General features: G+C 44.3%; 1 protein-coding gene across 3 annotated transcripts in view; it reads right to left on the reverse strand.

Moving 5' to 3' along the window:
* The window catches only part of LOC140190140 (probable G-protein coupled receptor 139), an 82,783-nt gene extending 77,224 nt beyond the window's left edge, over nucleotides 1-5,559 (reverse strand). For all 3 annotated transcript variants that reach the window (XM_072246668.1, XM_072246653.1, XM_072246660.1), the window contains exon 1: nucleotides 5,097-5,559. The gene's annotated coding sequence lies outside the window, so the exon portion shown is untranslated. The remainder of the gene's footprint in view (nucleotides 1-5,096) is intronic.
* Between the last annotated feature and the right edge of the window lie 22,339 nt (nucleotides 5,560-27,898).

Consider the following 27,898-nt stretch of genomic DNA (forward strand, 5'->3'; position numbering starts at 1 on the left):
ATGTGTTTCTGTTTATTGAATCTTGTTTTGGCTGCCCTGTTTATCCAGTGGGCTTGATTTTCCAGTTTGTGTCCAAACAGGCTGGTTCCGGTGGAGGAGAAGAAACACACGACGGGCTTGGCAGGTCAGGGGTCATCCAGAACATTTAACATCACAGCACAGGAAGTGGCCCTTCAGCCCATGATGTCATAGTCCCATGGTCTCTATCCTTCCATTCCCTACCTGTTAGTCCACCTGTCTGAATGCCTCTGAAAAGTTGCCATTGTATCTGCTTGTACCACCACCTGGACACCACCTTTCAGGCTTTCAGTATGTAAAAAAAGATGTGGCCTGCACATCTCTTCAACTTCCTCCCTTTCACTTTAATCCTATTTCCTCCAGTATTTGGCATTTCCATCTGGGAGAAAGACACTATTTAGCCTACCCATGTCTCTTGTAATTTTATATACTTCTAAATGGCTGTGTCTCCAATTTCTCTCTCCACAGATGCTGACCTTCCCAGTACTCTCTTTGTTCATAGATTTGCAGCAACTTCAGTTTACTTTTTTCCCCTCTGCCTGCCCTTCAATTTACACCTCTTTCTGGCAGATTAGGTGCCACTTAACAAACGTCCTGCATCCTCCTGTAACTAACATCAGTCTGTGTGATCATCCCACGGTCTCCACCCTATCACGGGTACACCCGTTTGTCCGTTCCACACCACCCCTTCTCTGCAAGTGCTCTGAATTTTCCCAGTTCTTAAGTTATTGACGAGAAACGTTAACTCTCTTTCTTCTTTTATGGATGCTGCTTAACCTTCTGAGGACTTAGAACATATTCTGTGTTTCTATTAGAGTTTTTCACATCTCAGAGGTCCAAACCCACTTTATTTTTAACTTATTATTCAAAGTTCAAAGTGTAGCACCTGCTTGGCCCCTCCCCCCCAACCAGGTTACATGAAGCCATGGGAGCAGGTGGTGGATGGTCTTATGAGCAGCTGGTACATGTCACAAATCCTGGTTACATGATCACTGACATCAGGCAGATAACCACTGAAGGGTATTGGTAATGGCAGGGGTCACCTGTCTTTAAAGACACTACCAGGAAGAAGGCAACAGCAAACCACTTCTGTAGAAAAATTTGCCTGGAACAATCATGATCACCCACTTCATACGACATAGCATATAATGAATGTCATGATCATGATTTTCTATCTGTTCCATTTTCTAACGATTTTCCCATACCCCTCTATTCTCATAATATACAGAAATTTATTGATCTGTCCTTTGAAAAGACTCGGTGACCAAGCCTCTTTTACTCTCTTGGGGTAGAGAAATCCAAAGATCAATATAGACCAGGCGAAATTGAATTAAAATAATGTCTTCAGCAGAGCTATTAAATGCGATCCAAGCTCTCTAGTTGTTCGTTGCTCCAAATTCCAGCATCTACAGTCTCCTGAGTCTCGACAATGATCTTTGTTTAAGGTCACGCACATAATGGGATTGAAATGGACTCCAATCAAGTCTGAGTTTTCAACTGTGTGATTGAGTGAGGAATGGCCTCAAATTGCTCAAATTGTTTTTATTAAAGGAAACATAGAAACCAGCCACAGTCAGGGTAATCTGGTAATCTTCAGAAGATAGCAGATTAAAAAGAGAAGGCAGACAACAGAGTTGAGATAAATGAGTCATTGGCAATCAGTAACAAATGGAATGCTACAGAGATCGGTCCCGAGGCTTCAGGTATTTAGGATCTATATTAATGATCTGGCAAGAGGACTGAGTACACTGCAGCTGATACAATGGTAGACGGGTTTGAAAGCTGTGAGGGCTACATAAAGAGTTAGCAAAGGAATGGGTTAAGTGAGTGGCAAATGAAGTATGTGGAAAATGTGAAGCTTTTTGCTTTAGAAGAAAGAGTGAAAAAGTTAGTCACTTATTAAATGTAGAGAGACTACAAAATATTGTGGTCCAATTGGAACTGGGAAGTTGGATGCCCTGTTGGCCTGCTGCACAGCGCAGTTCTGAAGTAACTTTACAACTTGCTGATAAGATAGTAATTGGAGTACCATGAAGTTTTAGTTTGCATATTTAAGGTATGACATACTTGAACTGGAAGCCATGCTGTACATGGCGCTGATTCCCAAAATTAAAGGTTTAATATACGAAAGGTTAAATAAATAAAACCCATGCTCAACAGAGCTTAGAAGGATGAAAGTTCCCTAACTGAAACATCAGGTTCTGAGGAAAGCTGACACGACAGATGTTGGGAGACTATTTCCTCTAATGCTTATTCAGCAAAGGAGAGTGTGGGGTGGTGTGGGAGTGCTGTTTCAGAATAAGGGGACAACCATTTCAGATGGGAATCAAAAGGACTTTCTTCCCTTTCAAATTCTCCACCTCTGAGAGGTGTAGAAGCAGTGTCATTGAATATAGTCAATCTGAGGCTAACATACATCTGAACTGCCAGAAGGAGAGAACAGTGTTAAGGCAAAGATCAATAAGTACCCATCTATACTGATCCCATTTACCAGCACTTGGTCTGTAACCTTCCAAGCACTGACAATTCAAGAGCTGGTCCAAAAACTTAAATGTTGAGTGAGTACCTGGCTCCACAACCTTCTCAGTGTATAACAACCCTCTGGGTGGAATTCTATTTCTTCGGATGTTCTCTAGCCCTCCTACCCTAAAGATGTGCCTTTCTTTTAAACATATTTGTTACAGCTATATAGGACCCTGGTCAGACCCCACTTGGAGTACTGTGCTCAGTTCTGGTCGCCTCACTACAGGAAGGATGTGGAAACCATAGAAAGGGTGAAGAGGAGATTTACAAGGATGTTTCCTGGATTGGTGAGCATGCCTGATGAGAATAGGTTGAGTGAACTTGGCCTTTTCTCTTTGGAGCGACAAAGGATGAGAGATGACCTGACAGAGGTGTAAAAGATGATGAGAGGCATTGATCATGTGGATAGTCAGAGGCTTTTTCCCAGGGCTGAAATGGCACAGTTTTAAGGTGCTTGGAAGTAGGTACAGAGGAGCTGTCAGGAGTAAGTTTTTTTACACAGAGAGTGGTGAGTGCATGGAATGGGCTGCCGGCGATGGTGGTGGAGGCAGAAACGATAGGGTCTTTTAAGAGACTCCTGGATGGATACATGGAGCTCAGAAAAATAGAGGGCTATTGGCAACCCTAGGTAATTTCTAGAGTAAGTACATGTTCAGCACAGCATTGTGCTGTAGTTTTTCTATGTTTCTATCTCCAATGTGTGGAGAAATTTCTCACTATCCTTTCCCCTCATAATGTTGCATACCTCCATCACGTTCCTCCTCCAGTGAAAATAAACCACGATTGAAAACTCCCTGTCTGGCACAACATCCTGGTGAAGTCCTCATGAAGGGGCTTCACCAGAAACCCTGACTTTATTTCCACCCACAGATGCTGCCTGACTTGCTGAGTTCTTCCAGCTTTTTATTTTATGAAAAGACATTGTTTCAGCTGGAAAATCTTCCAGTACACCTCTAACATTTACACCTTGTTTTCTTTATATATATATATATATATATCAGTAAATGGAGAACCCACAGGTTTTGAGCTGCCATCTCTGACACGCTATGGTCACTGCTGGTCAGTTACAGAAACAAAGAAAATAGGTGCAGGAGTAGGCCATTCGGCCCTTTGAGCCTGCACTGCCATTCAGTATGATCATGGCTGATTATCCAACTCAGAACCCTGTACCTGCCTTCTCTCTATACCCCCTGATCCCTTTAGCCACAAGGGCCATATCTAACTCCCTCTTAAGTATAGCCAATGAACTGGCCTCAACTGTTTCCTGTGGCAGAGAATTCCACAGATTCACCACTCTCTGTGTGAAGAAGTTTTTCCTCATCTCGGTCCTAAAAGGCTTCCTCTTTATCCTTAAACTGTGACCCCTCGTTCTGGACTTCCCCAACATCGGGAATAATCTTCCTGCATATAGCCTGTCCAATCCCTTTAGAATTTTATACGTTTCAATAAGATCCCCCCTCAATCTTCTAAATTCCAACGAGTATAAACGTAGTCGATCCAGTCTTTCATCATATGAAAGTCCTGCCATCCCAGGAATCAATCTGGTGAACCTTCTTTGTACTCCTTCTATGGCAAGGATGTCTTTCCTCAGATTAGGGGACCAAAACTGCACACAATACTCCAGGTGTGGTCTCACCTGGAGTATTATTATGTTAAAACATTCATGTGTATCAGTACAGCGGGAAGCAGATCGTGCAGGAGACTTCACACTAATTGCCTGAAGACACCAGCCACAGCAGATGCTAAATCCGGAGCAACAGACAATCTGCTGGGAGGAATTCAGCGGGTCCTGTAGCTTGGGGAGGGAGGAGCGTGGTCCTGTCCATTTCTTAAGGCAGAGTTTGGCGAAACGTCGATAATCGCTCTCCCTAAACCCGTACCACAGAGGCTGCTCGACCCACGAGTTTCTCCACTAACTTCTTGCTGATGGTGGGACAGTTTGGGAGCATTCACTGAGCATGAACACCTCCCTTACTATTGTCGGCACTGAACTAAATGTCCCGTTCATCTCGAAGCACGGGTGGGGGTGGACGGTCACCGCGGATCTGTAAATTGTTGCCCTGCTTACATTCAGGAGGCGAGTCCAGTCCGACCTATGAGGCATTTCTTCCAAAGAAGCGTTCTTACTGAGGGGTGTCCGGTCAAATTGCAGTAATTAGGGGGCGGGGATGGGGATTGGAGACCACGGATTATGTCGAGGTGGTAGGAAAAATTGGACCCATTGACCCATTGGTTGAATTGAGTGAGAATTCACTACCGTTAGTCTACCATTAATACAGTTATTGGGACGCCGATCTCACACCGGGTATACACACACACACACGCACACACACATACACACACACACACGCGCGCAATCCCGGCATCACTCTATATAAAGCCGCATTCTGCAAGTTGCCCGGCAGCGCTGGAATTTAAAAACCCCCCGAATTTGACAACAATCACAGAAAGCGAACGGCTCAAGTCCAAACGGGAAACTTTTCAGCCTCACCAACCTTTTATATCCAAACCCTATTCCGCTGTTGCCGTTTTGTTAACACGACAGAGATATTTACCTGTTGCGTTGAGCTGGGACGCTGTGCTTCCTCGCTCGGATCCTCCAAGGTAGCGGTGGGTTATCACAGCCCCTGTGCCGATCCGCGCCCCTCCCTCTACGACCAGTCACATTGGGACGGGGCGGGGACAAGATCTGACCGGCCCGTGGGCGAACCCTGTGGTCGCCCTCACGCTTTTCGCCATTTCCCGGCAAAGTGTTGATAAATCTATTATCAGGACTTCTCGACGCTTCCTCTTCCTGAACGGATTCCAGCTTGTCAGGGCAGCCTCTTCTGGCGAACTGTCCGGGAAGCCGAGAGCGGATGGTCGGCGGTAGTGGGAGAAGGAAGAGGCGGAGGGGTAGGGAAGACGGGGCAGGAGGGGTGAGATGGGGATGATGGGGAAGGATTTTGAGAAGGGGAGGGAAATGGGAGAGGGGGAAGGAGGAGTGTGGCGTAGGTGGGAGGAGAAGGGGATGTGAAGAGGGGAGGGGGATGTGAGGGGGAGAGGATCGAGGTGGAGGTGAGGGTGAAGAGGGGAGTTAGGAGATTAAGAGGAAGGCAAGGGGAAAGAGCGGATGGGGTGGGGGAAGATGATCGGGAAAACTTCAAATTTAAGTCACAAGACACCAGCTTTTAGTCCTCAGCCAGCTGTATCCTGCGTACAAACCCTACGTCTGTCGCCTTAGCTTTGTTTGAAAGGCTTCATAGCCGTTACTTATTCCTGTCAGGACATTAAAGTCAACCTGGAGAGACAGAAGACTGCCAGTGCTGGAATCTGGAGCAAAAACAAGCAAAATGCCCGATGAAAGGTTTCAACTTCAACACCCGACATTCCTTTTCCTTTACCGATGTGGCTTGACCTGCTGAGTTCCTCCAGCAGTTGTGTTCTTTGTCGGTCTGGCTTCGAGTTCGCCAGGCACACACAGACCCATGTGCCGGTCGGAGAGGAAGGGGGAAGAAGATAATGAGAAGGCAGGGGAGAGGGGAGAGAAGGAACAAGTTGGCAAGTGATATGTGAGTGGTGGGGGGGGGGTGAAGGAGGGACGAAGTGAAAAGCTGGGAGGGGGTATGTAGAAAAGGGAAAGGGCTAAAGGAGAAGCAACCTAATAGGAGAAGAGGGTGGGCCATGGGAGAAAGGGAAGGAGGAGAATGGAAGAAGTTGGTAGGCAGGTGAGGAGAAGGGATGACCTGAATGAAGAATGGTGGGACAATTTGGGAGCATTCACTGAGCATGAACACCTCCCTTACTATTGTGGACTCTGAACTAAATGCCTCGTTCATCTCGAAGCACCGGTGGGGGTGGGACGGTCACCCCGGATCTGTAAATTGCTGCCCTATTTACATTCAGGAGGCGAATCCAGTCTGACCCGTGACCTCGTCCAATGACCTTTGTGTGTGTGTACGTGTGTGTGTGTTGCTCAAGATTTCCAGCATCTGCAGAATCTCTTATGTTAATCATATGCTGCTCGTTTACTCGAGTGAGTGTGGCTGGGTGAGGGCAGTTAGTCCCAGTTGACCACGCTGCTTCCTTCCTCACTCCACCCCCTCCCTCCAACACACACACACACACCCCTCAGACTTGTTCCTCAACCAACACGATGGAAACAGGTTAACTGACCCTTGTTGTCTGCGGGAACTTATTCTGTACCAATTGGCTGACATGTTTGTACAATTTTGACAACAATTCAATGTCTCTAACTTGTTGGGAGGGCCTGTTTATGGGGCAGTGGGGAGTACAGAGGGTCATGAGGAGGAACAAATGACCCTCCAACAACCCTCTGACAAAGTCAAGTTGAGGACTTGTCTTAAAACATTAGAAGTAGTGACAGCAGTGTTTAATTCAATTCCTTGTACTTGCTCCAATATTCAATAAGACTATGGCTGATCTCTCACCTCAGTAACACTTTCATACGCTAATCTCACACTACTTAATTGCCTGACTATCTGACACCATGCCTCACCAAAGGACTGCAGATTTCAGTTGCTGAACATTCTCCTTGGAGCTGAGAATGCAAAATGACATTAAAACATAAGGAAGTAAAATTAGGAGTTGGCCATTTGGGCCCCTCAAGCCTCGTTGATCTACAATGACATCTCCTCTTCTATGTCAGTTCTGCATGGTCCTCAATTCCCTCACCTTTAAGACATGGCCTTACCATCCTCAAATGCCTCCAGTAAACTGTCCTCCATAATTCTTCAGGATAGGGAATCCCAGAGATTCACTGCTCCTTGTGAGAAGAGGATGAAAAGATGCTTTGGAATTGCAATTCCTTTAAAGTTATTGAAAACTTTTTTAAGTAATGGGAAGCTGGTGGTAGTGATGGAGTAGTCAGATACGTGGTCTTTAAGGGGCTGCTGACATACGTGGAGAGTGAGGGATATGGATCATGTGCAGATGGAAGGAATTGCGCTTTATTTGGCATCATGTTCAGCATGTCGTGACCAAATGGCCTGGTCCTGGCCCTGGACTCTTCCGTATGTGGAACACTGGAGTCAGTCCTGTTTTTCAGGGTGCAGGATTGCTGGATGGTGCCAATGAGACTGAAAGCAAGCAAGGAAATAGAAGTCTGAATTTGAACTTCTCAATGAAGTTAACTGCAGAACCTCAAATAATACCAGGCGTTCCTCTCCTGCTCGGCAACAGGTTAAATGTACGGTGTAGTCATATGGAAAACCAATGGTGGGAAGCCAAAGATGAGCTCATTTGAGGACTAACCTGTATTTTTTCACTCTGAGTATTTTCTTGTTTCACCCATATTTTACTGCAATCTACTGTAAAATATCCTCTATTTCTCATACCTGATGAATGGGCCCTCATCTGAAATGTTAGCTGTTTCCATCTCCATAGTATGCTGATAATGTGCCATTTTGCCATGTCCTATCACAGACATTCCTTTTGCCATTGCTGATTAACTAGGATCTGACAACTTACACTCGTTTCTCAATTGCACTTTTTAAACTTGTGCACAAGGAGAACGATTCAGCCCTTGTCACTGAACTGTCTGAAGTTACAGCTTAGAATTGTCAATTTTATAGCGTCTTTATCTTGTCTGGTCTGCGGAGTATTTTGTACTTCCCTTGGGGAATATTATTTTTCAAACTGTTCTTGGAGGATGTTACTCTTTCAGTGACCTTGTTCTGTACGGCTCACACCATCTTAATCCTTGTTGTGCTGTAATTTCTACATCTTTTTTGTACATATCCCTCCTCCACCTTCCCTTCTATTGAAAATTAACTTGTATCTCTCTCAACATGAAACACAAGCAGTTCATTCCCGTACGGAATTGGCTTAACCTCCAGAGTTCCAACAGCAGATTGATTGTTGCTCCAGATTCCAGTATCTGCACTGTCTTGTATCTGTACCTCATTGTATCCCAGTTCTGACAAAAGTTGATTGATTTCCTTTCCACAGTCGCTGCTGAACCCGCTGAGTTTTCCATGATTTTCTGTTTTTGTTTCAGATTTCCAGCGAATGCATTTTGTGAATTGGGAAGTTCAGCCATCGATGTTGGAGGGAGAAGATGATCCCCCTCCAAGATGATTTAGAAGATGATTTAGAACAGCTTGTTGTTGAGCCCACTAAGGGATCGGCTGTATTGGATTGGGTATTGTGTAATGAACCAGAGGTGATTAGAGAGATTGAGGTGAAGGAACCCTTAGGAGGCAGTGATCATAACATGATTGAGTTCACTGTGAAATTTGAAAAAGAGAAGCCAAAATCTGATGTGTCGGTATTTTAGTGGAGTAAAGGAAATTATAGTGGCATGAGAGAGGAATTGGCAAAGTTGACTGGAAAGGGACACTGGCGGGAAGGACGGCAGAGCAGCAGTGGCTGGAGTTTATTTAAGAAGTGAGGAAGGTGCAAGAAGAAATTTTTGAATGGAAAAAAGATGCAACCGTGGCTGACAAGAGAAGTCAAAGCCAAAGTTAAAGCAAAGGAGAGGGCATACAAGGAAGCAGAAATTAGTGGAAAGACAGAGGACTGGGAAGTTTTTAAAAGCTTACAAAAGGAAACTAAGAAGGTCATTAAGAGGGAAAAGATGAACTATGAAAGGAAGCTAGCAAATAATATCAAAGAGGATACTAAAAGCTTTTTCAAGTATATAAAGAGTAAAAGACAGGTGAGAGTAGATATAGGACCAATAGAAAATGAGGCTGGAGAAATTGTAATGGGAGATAAGGAGATGGCAGAGGAACGGAACGAGTATTTTGCATCAGTCTTCACTGAGGAAGACATCAGCACCGGACACTCAAGGGTGGCAGGGAAGGGAAGTGTGCGCAGTCACAATTATGACAGAGAAAGTACTCAGGAAGCTGAGTAGTCTAAGGGTAGATAAATCTCCCGGACCAGATGGAATACACCCTCGTGTTCTGAAGGAAGTAGCTGTGGAGATTGCGGAGGCATCAGCGATGATCTTTCAAAAGTCGATAGATTCTGGCATGGTTCCAGAGGACTGGAAGATTGCAAATGTCACTCCACTATTTAAGAAGGGGGAAAGGAAGCAAAAAGGAAATTATAGATCTGTTAGCTTGACATCGGTGGTTGGGAAGTTGTTGGAGTCGATTGTCAAGGATGAGGTTACAGAGTACCTGGAGGCATATGACAAGATAGGCAGAACTCAACATGGATTCCTTAAAGGAAAATCCTGCCTGACAAACCTATTACAATTTTTTGAGGAAATTACAAGTAGGCTAGACAAGGGAGATGCAGTGGATGTTGTATATTTGGATTTTCAGAAGGCCTTTGACAAGGTGCCACACATGAGGCTACTTAACAAGGTAAGAGCCCGTGGAATTACGGGAAAGTTACATACATGGATAGAGCATTGGCTGATTGGCAGGAAACAGAGAGTCGGAATAAAGGGATCCTATTCTGGTTGGCTGCCGGTTACCAGTGGTTTTCCACAGGGGTCCGTGTTGGGGCTGCTTCTTCTTACATTGTACATCAACAATTTGGATTATGGAATAGATGGCTTTGTGGCTAAATTTGCTGACGATACGAAGATAGGTGGAGGGGCCGGTAGTGCTGAGGAAACAGAGAGTCTGCAGAGAGACTTGGATAGATTGGAAGAATGGGCAAAGAAGTGGCAAATGAAATACAATGTTGGAAAGTGTATGGTTATGCAGTTTGGCAGAAGAAATAAATGGACAGACTATTATTTAAATGGGGAGAGAATTCAAAGTTCTGAGATGCAATGGGACTTGGGAGTCCTTGTACAGGATACCCTTAAGGTTAACCTCCAGGTTGAGTCGGTGGTGAAGAAGGCGAATGCAATGTTGGTATTCATTTCTAGAGGAATAGAGTATAGGAGCAGGGATGTGATGTTGAGGCTCTATAAGGTGCTGGTGAGACCTCACGGAGTACTGTGGGCCGTTTTGGTTTCCTTATTTAAGAAAGGATGTGCTGACGTTGGAGAGGGTACAGAGAAGATTCATTAGAATGATTCCGGGAATGAGGGGGTTAACATATGAGGAACGTTTGTTTGCTCTTGGACTGTATTCCTTGGAGTTTAGAAGAATGAGGGGAGACCTCATAGAAACATTTCGAATGTTGAAAGGCATGGACAGGGTGGATGTGGCAAAATTGTTTCCCATGATGGGGGAGTCTAGTACGAGAGGGCATGACTTAAGGATTGAAGATGCCCATTCAGAACAGAAATGCGAAGAAACTTTTTTAGTCAGAGGGTGGTGAATCTATGGAATTTGTTGCCACGGGCAGCAGTGGAAGCCAAGTCATTGGGTGTATTGAAAGCAGAAATTGACAGGTATCTGAGTAGCCAGGGCATCAAAGGTTATGGTGAGAAGGCGGGGGAGTGGGACTAAATGGGAGAATGGATCAGCTCATAATAAAATAGTGGAGCAGACTCGATGGGCTGAATGGCCAACTTTGCTCCTTTGTCTTATAGTCTCATGAGACTGTAGATACTAGAATCTGGAGCATCAGAAAATTTGCTGGAGTACAGTGGGTCAAGTAGCATCTGTGGGAGGAAAGGAGTTGTCGAGGTGGGGCAGGAACAGTTATTACTCCTCAATCATCAGGCTCTTGAACCAAAAGAAATAAATACACTCAACTTCACTTCATCACTGAAGTGCTCCCATAACCTATAAACTCACTTTCAATATTCATTGTTTATTTATTTATTATTATTACTTACTTTTTGAATGCCGAAGTTTAAGTGGTCTTTCATTGAATCTATCATGGTTATTATTCTATTATGGATTTATTGAGATTGCCTGCATGAAAATGAATCTCATGGTTGCATCTGGTACTTCAATAATAAATTTACTTTGAACTTCAAAATTTCCGCAAAACTCTGCTATTCCCAGTCTCATATCACACCAACTTCGGTACTGTCTGGTGTACTTTATCAGCTTTCTCCTCAAACACAGAAAGCAGGATCAATTTTGACTAAAATGTGACTAAGCACATTGATGAAGGTAGAGCCGTGGATGTAGTGGATTTCAGCAAGGCATTTGATAGGGTTCCCCGTGCAAGGCTTACTGAGAAAGTAACGAGGCATGGGATCCAAGGGGACATTGCTTTGTGGATCCAGAACTGGCTTGCCCACAGAAGACAAAGAGTGGTTGTAGATGGGTCATATTCTGCATGGAGACCAGTGACCAATGGTATGCCTCAGGGATCTGTTCTGGGACCCCTACTCTTCAATGGTTTTTATAAATGACCAGGATGAGGTAGTGGAGGGATGGGTTAGTAAATTTGCTGATGACGCAAAGGTTGGGGGTGTTGTGGATAGTGTGGAGGGCTGTCAGAGGTTACAGTGGGACATTAATAGGATGCAAAACTGGGCTGAGAAGTGGCAGATGGAGTTCAACCCAGATAAGTGATGTTGGGGGAGTCCAGAACCAGAGGCCACAGTTTAAGAATAAGGGGTAGACCATTTAGAACAGAGTTGAGGAAAAACTTTTTCACACAGAAGGTTGTGGATCTCTGGAATGCTCTGCCTCAGAAGGCAGTGGAGACCAATTCTCTGGATTCTTTCAAGAAAGAGTTAGATAGAGCTCTTAAAGATAGCGGAGTGAAGGGATATGGGGAGAAGGCAGGAAAAGGGTACTGATTGTGGATGATCAGCCATGATCACAGTGAATGGCGGTGCTGGCTCGAAGGGCTGAATGGCCTGCTCCTGCATCTATTGTCTAAGTGTGAGGTGGTTCATTTTGGTAGGTCAAATATGATGGCAGAATATAGTATTAGTGGTAAGGCTCTTGGCAGTGTGGAGGATCAGAGGGATCTTGGGGTTCAAGTCCATAGGATGCTCAAATCTGCTGCGTGGGTTGACTGTGTGGTTAAGAAGGTATACAGCACATTGGCCTTCATCAATCGTGGGATTGAGTTTCAGAGCTGAGAGATAATGTTGCAGCTATATAGAACCCTGGTCAGTCCCCACTTGGAGTACTGTGCTCAGTTCTGGTCGCCTCACTACAGAAAGGACATGGAAACCATAGAAAAGGTTCAGAGGAGATTTACAAGGATGTTGACTGGATTGTGGAGCATGCCTTATGAGAATAGGTTGAGTGAACTCGGCCTTTTCTCCTTGGAGCAACAGAGGATGAGAAGTGACCTGATAGAAGTGTAGTAGATAATGAGAGGCATTGATTGTGTGGATAGTCAGAGGCTTTTTCCCAGGGCTGAAATGGCTAGCACAAGAGGGCATAGTTTTAAGGTGCTTGGAAGTAGGTACAGAGGAGATGTCAGGAGTAAGTTTTTTTACGCAGAGAGTGGTGAGTGCGTGGAATGGGCTGCCAGCAGTGGTGGTGGAAGTGGAAACGATAGGGTCTTTTAAGAGACTCCTGGATAGATATATGGAGCTTAGAAAAATAGAGGGCTGTGGGCAAGCCTAGGTAATTTCTCAGATAAGGACATGTTCAGCACAGCTTTGTGGGCTGAAGGGCCTGTATTGTGCTGTAGGTTATTCTATGTTTCTAATTTTATCTTTGGAGGAAATGGTGCAGCTGTATTGAGAATGAATTAGCTGCACAATTCTCCCCTCTGTTGAAAAGAATTGCGGACTGACTTTTTTAAATACCAATTTAAGATCACTGCTGTCATAGAGCAATACAATGTAGAAGCCGGTTCCTTCGGCCCGTCTTTGCACTAATTGTTCCTGGAAATCACTAAACTGTTCATTGGAACTGCAGGAACAGCATGAGGGGAGAGATTAGGTCAAGTATGAACTCTAGAGCTTTGGGGAACATATGGAAATTTCAAGTAGGCTGGATGTCATTGGCAAACTTAAATACGGCATTGAAACTGTGCTTAGCTTCACAGTCACGAGTGTAAAGCAAGCAGAGCAGGGGCGAAGCACGCAGTCTTGTGGTGCACCCGTGCTGATGGAGTTCCTGGAGGAGATGTTGTTTCCAATCTGAACTGACTGGAGTCTGCAAGTGAGGAAGTTGAGTGTCCAATTACACAAGGCCAAGGTCTTGAAGATTATTGATTAGTTTTGAGGGTATAATAGTATTGAATGCGGAAGTGATGTATGCATCTTTGCTGTCCCGATGTTGCAGGGTTGAGTGAAGAGCCAGTGAAATGGCATCTGCTGTTGACCTGGTGTGACGGTAGTCGATCTGGAGTGGATGCAAGTCACTTCTCATGGAAGAGTTAATATGTTTATCAGCAGCCTCTCAAAAGCACTTTGTGACAGTGGGTGTAAGTGTTGCTGGACAACAGTCATTAAGGCAGGTTACCATGTTCTTCTTAAGCAGCAGTATAATTGAAGCAGGTGGGTATCTCAGACTGCCAAAGTGAGAGGTTAAGGATATCGGTAAACACTCTCGCCAGCTGATCAGCACGGGTCTTTAGGACTTGGCCAGGTACTCCAACTGGACTAGGTGCTTTCTGTGGACTCACCCTCCTTAAGAATGTTCTCACATCAGCCTCTGAGACTGAAATCACAGGGTCATTGGGGGCTGTAGGAGCTTGTGAAGATATCTTCATGGTTTGATGGCCAAAGCGAGGATAGGTATATGAAATATAATTTAAATATGACTAATTTAAATAGAAAACATTTACAGAGTCCAGTTAAATAAACTATTAGATTCAGAACTGGATGTGCCATTAATTAACTTAGCTAAGAGCTGTGAACTGGGAACATGCTGTTTCTGACACAGTCATCCAAGTGACCTCTTTCTCTGCCAAAAAAATGCCTTGGGTTCTATGATCCTTTGAAGTTAAATTCTGATAGCCAACATACAGTTATTGTAATGTGTACTTGAAATATAAATAATAATACATTACATTTTTTACAACTTTAAACCCACTAATCAGCCATTTTGTGAGTTTCTATATAGGCTCTATTTGCCTACCGACAGTCATATTGGGGTTTGGGGCTCTAAGTGATAAATTTAAGGTTGATTCCAAGGAATTCACAAGGTCACAGCTCACATGACCATTACCATGTGTGGGAGCTGCCATTCCTAACCTTTCAGTGCCGTGTGTCAAGAGAGTGGCCTTCGCCATCATTTTGATGATATCCTTGGCTGGACACAGTTGTTGAGGTCGCCCTCCTGCTTTAAAGTAGATTTTAAATATTTGAGACGTTGACTGAGAGGAAAAAAAAAATCAACACTTAACACTCATTAAAAGATGGGGAGGATCAGTGGTGAAGAAATCGGTCACGTAGGAGGTTGAGTTTTCCTTCTCAGATCAGTCTCGACTGTAAGTTTTTCCATCAGTAGTGATGAACCTTTCGTATGCCTCCTACACATCCAATATTGCTCTTTTATTTATGGTGTGGGTGGTCAGCTCACGACAACCACAGGAAATGTCGTATTTTATATTTATATTCTCAGACCTAATCTTTGCATGTTTGACTTGTTTACAACTTGGCCCACATCATAAATCAAGTAGTCATAATATCTTTTTAAAAAAAGGCATTTTAGTGTCAATATTACACTTGTAAAGTCATAGTGTTCTACAGCATGGAAGCAGGACCTGTAGCCCACCACATTCATGCCAGTCATGAAGTACTGATCCATATTAATCCCATTTACCAACTCTTGGCCCCTGGCCTTCAATGCATTAGCAGGTCCACTGTTTCATCAGATGCTGTGAGAGTACCTGTCACTAATGATTACTCAGAGCTTTGCAAATTGCTACCACTTAGGGTAGAAGCACCTGGATCTCTGAAAGTGGAAGCACAGGTGGGTGAAGTAGTAATGAAGGAATGAGGCGTGCTTGCCTTCATTTGAAGTGGAACAGAATACAAGAGCTGGGATATCATGTTGCAACTTCATAAATCATAGGTTAGGTCACACCAGGAATGTGAGATTCTGGTCGACACACCATGTGTACTGGGCGGGGGCGGGGTGTGGGGATAAAGAGGAGATTCACCAGGATGTTGCCTGGATTGCATTCTAATTGTAAGGAGAGACTGGAAAGGCTGTGTTTATTGCTTCAGGAGGAGGCTGAGGATAATTAATAACATTATGAGGGGAAAAAATAATTTTATCCAATGTGGGTCGTCTCCAAGACAAAAGGCATAACTAAAAAGCAAAAGAATGGTGGTTTAAGAGCGTTTCTAAGGAGGACATTTTTCACACTGAGGGTGATTGAAGCCTGGGAATCATTGCCTGAAAAGTGTTGGAGGCTATGTGATGTGGAGGGTTACTCTACCCGCCGGTCGAAAGCCGCTTCCACTGCGCCAGTGTTGATTGACCCCCTTCGCGGGATGCAGCAGCTCTTTCCCATTGCTTGCCTTGCTTGCCACGGCACCACAGTTTGGTTCTGGGTACCTCAGGGATATAAGAATAGCACGGTACAAGAGACTTGCAAGCTTTCCTTTGTCTCCAGGGGCTTCTCTTCATATTGAGCTTGTGACCAGTGCTGAAGAACCATTGTGAAAGTGTGCTGCAGATACAAGAGGCACACACTCATTGAATGCCTAGTTTTATAGTTGTAACTTAGGGCGACTTCATGAACGTGTTGAGTTTGGAGTGTCACTGAATGCTTAGTATTGTAGCTTTTGTAAGTTAGAGTGGCTTAGATGTTTGCTCAGATATTCCATAATCAATGTCTTGTGTCTCACTTAACAGACCAGTGAACCTGCTTCTTCGAGACAGGCCAATACTCTTACAGCATTAAGATGCATCCAGAAATGGATGCTCATACCATTAGCTTGGAGTCTACCCAGATGGACTATAAAGTGTTGCTCCTCCATTTTGAGTGTGGCCTCATCACAGCAGCAGCGGAGGCTACGGACTGACATGTTGGAATGCGAATGGGTAGTAAAATTGAAATGGACGGCCACTGGGAGATCCCACTTTTTCTGGTGGATGGAGTGTAAGTGCTCAGCGAAGTGGTCGATATGCAGGAGGCCGCACTGGGAGCATTGAGTTCAGCAGATGACACCGACAGGAATGTGGAGGAATGAATGGACAAGGGAGATGCGTAGGGAGCGATCCCTGCGGAAAGCAGAAAGTGGTGGTGTGGGTGAGGGGGTAGTGGAGATGTGCTTGGTGGTGCAATCCCATTGCAGATGGTGGAAGCTGTGGGGAATTATGTGCTGGACACAGGCTGGTGGGGTGGTAGGTGAGGACAAGGGGAACCCTATTCCTGGTGTGGTGGGAGGGTGAGGTGAGGGCAGAGTGTGTGAAATGGAAGAGATGTGGGTGAGGGTGGCATTGATTGTGGAGAAAGGAAAGCCCCTTCCTTTGAAGAAGGAGGAGGACATCTCATTCTTTCTGGAATGAAAAGCCTCATCCTGAGAGCAAATGCAGTGGAGATAGAGAAATTGAGAGGTGGGAATAGCATTTTTACAAATGATAGTGTGGGAAGAAGTACAGTTCAGGCAGCTGTGAGAATCAGTGGGTTTATAAAAGATAAGCTGTCTCCAGTGATAGAAACAGAGAGATCGAAAAAGGGGAGAGAAGTTTCAGAAATGGACCAGGTAAGTTTGAGGGCAGGGTGAAAGTTGAAGGCAAAGTTGATGAAGTCGATGAGTTCCACATAGGAGCAGGAAACAGCACCAGTGCAGTTGTCGATGTAGTAGAGGAAAATTTGGAGAGTGACACAGTGTAGCTTTGAAACATAGACTCCTCCATTTGGGTGACAAAAAGGCAAGCATAGCTGGGACCCAAGCAAATGCCCATGGCAACACTTTTGGTTTGAAGGAAGTGGGAGAAGCCAAAGGAGAAATTATTGAGAGCGAGAACCTGTTCCGCCAGACAGAGGAGAATGCTGCTGGAGGAGAACAGGTTGGGTATATTGACCAGAAAGAAGGGGAGAGCTTTAAGGCCCTGCTGATGGGGAAGGGAAATGTATAGGGACTGGACGTCCATGGTGAAAATGAGATGATTAGGGTCACGGAACTTGAAGTTGTTTGAAAGGTATACAGACTTTGTGAAGTGTCAAGGATGTAGGTAAGAAGGGACTGAACCAGGGTGGATAAAGTAGAGTTGATGTGTGCAGCTAAAAGATTGGTGGTGCAGGAGCAAGCAGAAACCTGGGCAGGCAGGTTTGTGGATCTTTGGTAGAGTGCAGAAATGGGAGATGCGGCGTGAGGGAACCAGGAGGTTGGTGGCAGTGGATGGGAGATGCCCGGTGTTAATAAAGTCAGGGATGGTGTGGGAGACAATGGCCTGTTGCTTCTTAGTTGGGCTCTGTTCAAGGGGAACGTAAGAGGAGGTGTCCAACATCTGGTGCTGAGCCTCAGCAAGGTAGAAGTTAAGAATGGGTGAGGAGAAAACATTTTTAGTTTATTTGCATTTACACATAAGGTAGTGCAATTGTAGGCTGATTAGCAACATCAATTGAAAATTTCACTCTTTGTGTGATAGTACGTACAGTGATTCATTTGAATTATTTTTGCTATATTTTACATTGATACTAGTTTGCCTTAAAATACAGAATTTATAACCATATAACCATATAACAATTACAGCATGGAAACAGGCCATCTCGGCCCTTCTAGTCCGTGCCGAACTTTTACCCTATCCTAGTCCCACCGACCTGCACTCAGCCCATAACCCTCCATTCCTTTCTTGTCCATATATCTATCCAATTTAACTTTAAATGACAACATAGAACCTGCCTCAACCACTTTTGCTGGAAGCTCATTCCACACAGCTACCACTCTCTGAGGAAAGAAGTTCCCCCTCATGTTACCCCTAAACTTTTGTCCTCTAATTCTCAACCCATGTCCTCTTGTTTGAATCTTCCCCACTCTCAATGGAAAAGTCTAACCACGTCAACTCTATCAATCCCTCTCATAATTTTAAACACCTCTATCAAGTCCCCCCTCAACCTTCTACGCTCCAAAGAATAAAGACCTAACTTGTTCAACCTTTCTCTGTAACTTAGGAGATGAAACCCAGGCAACATTTTAGTAAACCTCCTCTGTACAGTCTCAATTTTATTGATATCTTTCCTATAATTGGGTGACCAGAACTGTACACAATACTCCAGATTTGGCCTTACCAATGCCTTATACAAATTCAACATTGCATCCCAACTCCTATACTCAATGCTCTGATTAATAAAGACCAGAAAACCAAAAACTTTCTTCACCACCCTATCCACATGAGATTCCACCTTCAGGGAACTATGCACCATTATTCCTAGATCCCTCTGTTCTAAAGCATTCTTTAATGCCCTACCATTTACCATGTATGTCCTATTTTGATTAGTTCTACCAAAATGTAGCACCTCACATTTTTCAGCATTAAACTCCATCTGCCATCTTTCAGCCCACTCTTCTAACTGTCCTAAATCTCTCTGCAAGTTTTGAAAACCTACCTCATCATCCACAACACCACCTATCTTAGTATCATCTGCATACCTACTAATCCAATTTACCACCCCATCATCCAGATCATTAATATATATTACAAACAGCATTGGACCCAGTACAGATCCCTGAGGCACACCGCTACACACCGTCCTCCAATCTGACCCACAGTTATCCACCACCACTCTCTGGCATCTCCCATCTAGCCACTGCTGAATCCATTTTACTACTTCCATATTAATGCCTAACGATTGAACCTTCCTAACTAACCTTCCGTGTGGAACCTTGTCAAAGGCCTTACTGAAGTCCATACAGACAACATCCACCATTTTACCCTCGTCAACTTTCTTAGTAACCTCTTCAAAAAATTCAATAAGATTTGTCAAACATGACCTTCCACGCACAAATCCGTATTGACTGTTCCTAATCAGACCCTGTCTATCCAGAAAATTATATATACCATCTCTAAGAATACGTTCCATCAATTTACCCACCATTGACGTCAAACTCACAGGCCGATAATTGCCAGGTTTACTCTTAGAACCCTTTTTAAACAATGGAACAACATGAGCAATACGCCAATCCTCCGGCATCATCCCCGTTTCTAATGACATTTGAAATATTTCTGTCAGAGCCCCTGCTATTTCTACACTAACTTCCCTCAAAGTCCTAGGGAATATTTTGTCCAGACCTGGGGACTTATCCACTTTTATATTCCTTAAAAGTGCCAGTACTTCCTCTTCTTTAATTGTCATACTTTCCATAACTACCCTACTTGTTTCCTTTACCTTACACAATTCAATATCCTTCTCCTTAGTGAATACCAAAGAAAAGAAATTGTTCAAAATCTCCCCCATCTCTTTTGGGTCCGCACATAGCCGTCCACTCTGATTCTCCAAGGATCCAATTTTATCCCTCACTATCCCTTTGCCACTAACATAACTGTAGAAACCCTTTGGATTTATTTTCACCTTACTTGCCAAAGCAGCCTCGTATCTTCTTTTAGCTTTTCTAATTTCTTTCTGTGTGAAGGCATTGTGATACAAAAGGACAAGCAATGATATGTAATTTGGCAACTTATTTTATAGTTTAAGAATAGAATATGAGTGCAGACACGAGGGACTGCAGCTGCTGGAACCTGAAACAACAAACAAATTACCAGAGGAACTCCATGCGTCCAGCAGGTTCGGTGGGGGTGTAGAGAGGGGAATTGTTAATGCTTCAAGTTGAGAACCTATATCAGAATATTAGTGTGATGCCTAAATGCAGGAATGACTTTTTGAGCAATTCTCATGCAGAAGGCAACCCCTGTTTCCCATCGATAGGTGAGAGTATACCAGTACTGTGCAAAAGTCTTAGGCACATATGTATAGCTAGGGCGTCCAAGACTTTGCACAGTACTGTAGTAATTTTATATATTGCACTGCACTGCTGCAAAACAAAAACAAATTTCATTGCATATGTGAGTGATGACAAACCTGATTCTGGTATGGGTCTCTATTGTGACTGGGAGTGGGAAAGGGGACAGGGAGAGGGGAATCAGTGGCTGGGTAAAGAGGGAGGGAGTGTGGAGGGAGCGGGAAGCAGCAGAGAGATGATCTGTAATGATCAATAAACCAATCGTTTGGAACCAAATGACCTTGCCTGGTGCCTCGGCTGGGTGTGTTTGCAACCACACCACACACCGCTCAAGCACTCCTTCCCGGCCATCTGCCCCACAATCCTCCTGTGGCGCTCCACCCTCGCCATTCCTAACATCCTTTGCTCCCACCAGATTTACAAACCCGCTCGCCACTCCATGTTGACTGTGGATCCAGCATTTTCCTGAATACTGAATACATTAGTATTCAGGAAAATCAGAGTTCCCTCTTTTCTCCTTAAATAGTGGAGTTACTTTTGCTGTCTTCCAGTCTGTTGGACACTTTATGGAATTTTAGAAGATGGCAACTACTATCTTCATAGCTACGTTTTTCAAAGCCTTGCAGAATTGGACATCAGATCCAGGGGATTTCTCTCATTTCAGTCCCGTTAACAGACATCCCACCCTGCAAAAACTCATTTCAGGGAGGTAGCACCCCCGCCCACCGCAACCCCATATTCCCCCCCCCAGCCCCCAGTCGACCTCCAAGGGTGTATGTAAACATAGAAACATAGAAAATAGGTGCAGGAGTAGGCCATTCGGCCCTTCGAGCCTGCACCGCCATTCAGTATGATCATGGCTGATCATCCAACTCAGAACCCTATACCTGCCTTCTCTCCATACCCCCTGATCCCTTTAGCCACAAGGGCCATATCTAACTCCCTCTTAAATATAGCCAATGAACTGGCCTCAACTGTTTCCTGTGGCAGAGAATTCCACAGATTCACCACTCTCTGTGTGAAGAAGTTTTTCCTCATCTCAGTCCTAAAAGGCTTCCCCTTTATCCTCAAACTGTGACCCCTCGTTCTGGACTTCCCCAACATTGGGAACAATCTTCCTGCATCTAGCCTGTCCGATCCCTTTAGGATTTTATACGTTTCAATAAGATCCCCCCTCAACCTTCTAAATTCCAATGAGTATAAGCCTAGCCGATCCAATCTTTCATCATATGAAAGTCCTGCCATCCCAGGAATCAATCTGGTGAACCTTCTTTGTACTCCCTCTATGGCAAGAATGTCTTTCCTCAGATTAGGGGACCAAAACTGCACACAATACTCCAGGTGTGGTCTCACCAAGGCCTTGTACAACTGCAGTAGTACCTCCCTGCTCCTGTACTTGAATCCTCTCGCTATAAATGCCAGCATACCATTTGCCTTTTTCACCGCCTGCTGTACCTGCATGTCCACTTTCAATGACTGGTGTATAATGACACCCAGGTCTCGTTGCACCTTCCCTTTCCTAATCGGCCACCATTCAGATAATAATCTGTTTTCCTGTTCTTGCCACCAAAGTGGATAACCTCACATTTATCCCCATTAAATTGCATCTGCCATGAATTTGCCCACTCACCTAACCTATCCAAGTCACCCTGCATCCTCTTAGCATCCTCCTCACAGCTAACACTGCCGCCCAGCTTTGTGTCATCTGCAAACTTGGAGATACTGCATTTAATTCCCTTGTCTAAGTCATTAATATATATTGTAAACAACTGGGGTCCCAGCACTGAGCCTTGCGGTACCCCACTAGTCACTGCCTGCCATTCTGAAAAGGTCCCGTTTATTCCCACTCTTTGCTTCCTGTCTGCCAACCAATTCTCTATCCACATCAATACCATACCCCCAATACTGTGTGCTTTAAGTTTGCACACTAATCTCCTGTGTGGGACCTTGTCAAAAGCCTTTTGAAAATCCAAATATACCACATCCACTTGTTCTCCCCATCCACTCTACTAGTTACATACTCAAAAAATTCTATGAGATTCATCAGACATGATTTTCCTTTCACAAATCCATGCTGACTTTGTCCGATCATTTCACCGCTTTCCAAATGTGCTGTTATCACATCTTTGATAACTGACTCTAGCATTTTCCCCACCACCGATGTTAGGCTAACTGGTCTATAATTCCCCGGTTTCTCTCTCCCTCCTTTTTTTAAAAGCGGGGTTACATTAGCCACCCTCCAATCCTCAGGAACTAGTCCAGAATCTAAAGAGTTTTGAAAAATTATCACTAATGCATCCACTATTTCTTGGGCTACTTCCTTAAGCACTCTGGGATGCAGACCATCTGGCCCTGGGGATTTATCTGCCTTTAATCCCTTCAATTTACCTAACACCACTTCCCTACTAACATGCATTTCCCTCAGTTCCTCCATCTCACTGGAGCCTCTGTCCCCTTCTATTTCCAGAAGATTATTTATGTCTTCCTTGGTGAAGACAGAACCAAAGTAGTTATTCAATTGGTCTGCCATGTCCTTGTTCCCCATAATCAATTCACCTGTTTCTGTCTGTAAGGGACCTACATTTGTCTTAACCAATCTTTTCCTTTTCACATATCTATAAAAGCTTTTACAGTCAGTTTTTATGTTCCCTGACAGTTTTCTCTCATAATCTCATAATGTAATACTTTGTTTAGTGATTTTGTCTGATCTGTAAACCAAGTTGGGTATATGCAGAAAATGTGACATTAAAATATGTGCTTATATTATATTATCATGTTTATTCTATTACAACTTTAAGCAAGTCTACAGGGAGTTTGGCCTCATCACGTAGGACATCAATAGCGTAGCTCCTTAGCAGCCAGCCAGCTAGTTTAAATAACGTTAGCCGTGCTGTAATGACACCTGTTAAACTCACCTCAACATGTCTTTTACATTTTAACCCACCATGGACAATAGAAATGTCTCTGTTGCAAACGGTGCAGCGAGCAACACTGTCATTATTTTTGAGGTCGACTGTAAAGCCCGCCCACAGAGAAAACTGATAAGTCTACTTAGCAGGGGTCCCCAACCATTTTTGCACCGCGGACCGGTTTAATATTGACAATATTCTTGTGGACCGGCCGACCGGGGGCGGGGGTGTTAATCACGACCAGAATATAGGTGATAAGTCAACTACAAGTCAGTTGTAAGTGACTAATACACTCAATTTCATTTCTAAAAGGGTTTATCTAATGAATTTAATATTCAACACACAGCGCATATTTTTCTCGCATGAATATAGTGATAAGTCAATAGCATCATAACATTTTAAGTAATGTTACGTACCCGTAACTGGGTTGCCAAACCAGCAGAAATGGATCACTCAGTTGGAGCCTGGATTACTAGAACTAAGAAAGTTTTATTAAAGAAACAAGCAACACAGTACTCTTATCGAAAGGATAATAAATGCAACAGTTCAGCAATGATAAACATACATGTACACAGAATTAGGATAACAGGATCAATCAAGCTCTATCGTTGTCTAGGGGTAAATGACCAATTTCAAAGTAACGCAAAGTTCAGTTCAGTTTGCAGTAATCGCTGCTGTGGCGATGGACAGTGGGGGGGAGGAGAGAGAGAGAGCAAAAACGAATAAATATTCAAAACAGCTTCCACACACACAGACCTTCGCAGTCAACTTTCGGGCAAGTCCTTTGTGATGTCATCTGAGGTCACCGACCGTGACCCCTCCGTTTCCAGATACGACCGTTTTTCTGCGCTGAACCTGGCACCCAGGCAAGGGTGGACACACACCAGGTTCCCACCGATCGTGCCTTTCCACCCTGTGCGTTTATGGCCCGGTACTTCCCACCGCTTGTGAGAGGCGCACCGCTTCCAGGGTCTTGTTGCCTCGGGTATCGTGTGTGTGTTGCCTTAGCGAACCTGTCCCTTTTTATCCCCCTGCTGGGGTATCGCCTGTCCATCACTTCAAACAGTTCAGGGTTCAAAGGGGGAGCCGCTCTTGACAGCTCTCCTTCCCCTTCATTACACATCTCCAAATGCTACTCCATTGTTTTCCTTATCTCTCTCTCTCCTGAAGAGAGGTGGCAGACCAACTGCTGATCACACAGGACAGCTAACATCTTATCTATGTCTATTCTTGTCACAGTAACGTTTGGATATTAAACACATGGCACATATTTTTCTGGTATGAACATATAAAATCATTGCAACACACCAATATCGCTGAATCAGTGGGAGCCCTGGGCTTGTTTTCCTGCAACAAGACGGTGCCATCGAGGGGTGATGGGAGACAGCGATACTCAAAGGGGGTTCCTTGTGTCCAGTCTATTCCGCAATTTAGTTTTTGTTGCACTCATTGCAGAAAGCACCGTTTCGCAGAGATATGTCGGAAATGGAAGCAGCGTTTTCAGTGCTTCCGTGGCTATCTCAGGATATTCAGCCTTGACTTTGATCCGGAATGCCAGCAGAGATGTTATGTCAAACATACCTTTCAGCCCGCTGTCATTTGGAAGCTCGAGGAGTTGATCTTCCCGCGCTGACATGGATGACACGTGTGTAATGACCTCGTGTGCGTTCAAGTTCACAGTGGGCGTGACAGGGAATGAGGAAACGAGCAGCTGACTCATATCGTTTCATATCGCCAAATCATATCGTTTCCTCGTGGCCTAGTGGTTGGGGACCTCTCTTCGCACAAAGAGAGACCAATCAGGATGCTCGATCTCCCTCTCAAAAAAATCAATTTCTGGGATATTGTATATCATTTCTGGGTGTCAGGGAGCCACTATCAATATGCAAGAGACTCCCAGAACTTCCGGGAGAGGTGGGATGTCTGCATTAATTTCTCCAAAACTAGATTTTTAATAATGCTAACTTCTGGCTCATGCCACCACATTGAAGAAAAACAGTGAAATTATACCTGTACATTAGCCAGTATTTACCTTTCAATCAACAATCCTGAAAACAATTGCCTGGCCAGGTTTCATGCTTTACTTGATACTACTACACTGACTACACTTTGAAGACAGTCCTTTGGCTGTGAAGTACTTTGGAACAAACAAGGTCATGATCCTACAATATAAATTACGAAGTCTGGAATCACTCAGCTGGTCAGTCAGGCAGGTCTAGAATAGGATTGAGAGAAAAACAGTTCGCTTTCAGTAGGAAGAAAGGTGGGGAGGTATAGGTAGGGAGTATCTCCAAAAGGGTGGATCCAGATGGGTTAATGGAGACAGTTAGCAGTACATTATAGTCATAAGCATACTTTATTGATCCCGGGGGAAATTGGTTTTTGTTACAGTTGCACCATAAATAATAAATAGTAATATGTAAATTATGCCAGTAAATTATGAAATAAGTCCAGGACCAGCCTATTGGCTCAGGGTGTCTGACCCTCCAAGGGAGGAGTTGTAAAGTTTGATGGCCTCAGGCAGGAATGACTTCCTATGACGCTCTGTGCTGCATCTCGGTGGAATGAGTCTCTGGCTGAATGTACTCCTGTGCCCAACCAGTACATTATGTAGTGGATGGGAGACATTGACCAAGATGGCATGCAACTTGGACAGCATCCTCTTTTCAGACACAACTGTGAGAGAGTCCAGTTCCCTCCCCACAACATCACTGGCCTTATGAATGAGTTTGTTGATTCTGTTGGTGTCTGCTACCCTCAGCCTGCTGCCCCAGCACACAACAGCAAATATGATCGCACTGGCCACCACAGACTTGTAGAACATCCTCAGCATCGTCTGGCAGATGTTAAAGAACCTCAGTCTCCTCAGGAAATAGAGACGGCTCTTTATTATCCTTTATTATCTGTATAATATGTTGTAAATGGCAAGGCTATGAACAACAGAATGTGTCCAATATACCAGATTACATCTATAAAATAGGTGTGACTGAGCAGAACTAGTCCGTTCTGAGGATACCTCCACACCAGACAGGATAAATCCGTAACCAAAGCTTCTTCTCTTCGTTTTGACCCTCCATCCACACTGAAACGACGTTTTCCTCCCCCGAAAATGGAGCTTTTCTAAAACTCTCTCCAGAGCGTTTAAATCTGAAAATGTCGGTTGGGTGTTGTAGTGTGTACAGGGTAACCGGAGGTTTTAAAAAACCTGTCGTCCCTTTCATCGGTGAAGAGACTATGGCTGTAGGAAATGTTTCCAGGGTGACCCCTCTGTGGGAGTGGGGAAGATGTTGGTGGGGCCACCCGGGGGTCTGTGTGTCCGTATGTGTAGCTATTGTAGTGGCCGTGAGGCTGGTATTGTGGTGGTGAAAAGTACTGGAGGGGAGCCATCATATTCCTCATCATTGCAAATCCCTCTGCAACAGAGTTGGTCAGTTTTTCAATGTTCATCGGCAGCCGGGTCATACTGTCCGTGAACTCCCTGCCAGTTGCCTCCATACGCTCCAGTATTTGTTTTTTTAGTTTTAAGTCCTCCTGTGCGAGAGCCAACAGCTGTCCGTCATTTGGCAATTTCCTTTTAAGTTTTTCTGGTCTGTAACAGGACAAACGCACACCCAGTACACCTTTTCCACTTCGCTTGTTTGCTCTGTGTCCTGCGCATGCCCAGTAGGAGGAGATTCGCCCAAATACCCGTTTTAATGTCCGATCTAGTGTGAACGTAGCCTGATATAGACAGAAAGAAAGAGGGCTACATAAAACTTGTAGAAATCAGTCCTGAAGATGGGTCTCGGCTCTAAACGTCAACAGGTTTATTCATTTCCATAGATGCTGCCTGATGTGCTGAGTTCCTCCAGCCTTTGTAGTGTATGTTGCTTTGAATCCAGAAGACAGCAACGTGCCCACGTGGACGATGAGGTGTTGTTCCACAAACTCGGATTGTGCCTCAGTACAATAGTGCACACTTCAGAGTGGGATTGGAATGGTAATTTAGTAAGTACAGACCTTCTTTCCTTAAATTAATAGAGAGGTTGTTGTTGATGCTCGACAACATTTATTTTCTATCACAACCGTCCCAACAAGAGATGTGAGAAAGCTGGCAATGAACAGAAGACTTGGTTTTATTACTATTTATTATTTATGGTGCAACTGTAACGAAAACCAATTTCCCCCGGGATCAATAAAGTATGACTATGACTAAGACTTGTATTAGGTGACATTAAAGCAGGCAACAGAAAGATCGGTGAACATATACTACTGCTGTTGTGATTTTGCTCACTGACGTGCTCCTAACCATGCTGAAGCCGGGGTTTCCAACCTTTTTTATGTCATTAACCAAGAGGTCCGCGGACCCCAGGTTGGCAACCCCCGTTCTAAAGCCAGTCCAGGATTGTGACAGATATGGCTCACCTTCAGTTCTTCTTGACCATGGGGCAATTTAGAAAATTAAGCTGTCAGCTCCCACAGCCCATGGTTGGGCCCATGCATACGCTTGGTGCCGTCTGTGAACGGCAGCAGAAAAGGCAGCAGGCTGTGCAGATTAATCAGAATCAGGTTTATTAGCCCTGACATATCCCGTGAAATTTGTTCCCTTGGGGTAGCAGTAACATAAAAATTAAGATGTAAAAATTACTATTAGCTACAATAAAAAATAACTGAATAGTGCAAAAGTGGATAGTGAGGTCACATTCATGGGTTTGCGGAGTGTTCAGAAATCTGATAATGGAGGAGAAAGAAGCTGTTCGTGAAATGTTAACTGTACCTCCTCCCTGATGTGAAGAGGGCATGTCCCAGTTGGTGAGGACCCCTCATG

This window comes from Mobula birostris, chromosome 2 (assembly GCF_030028105.1).
Source record: "Mobula birostris isolate sMobBir1 chromosome 2, sMobBir1.hap1, whole genome shotgun sequence".
Taxonomy (NCBI): Eukaryota; Metazoa; Chordata; class Chondrichthyes; order Myliobatiformes; family Myliobatidae; genus Mobula; species Mobula birostris.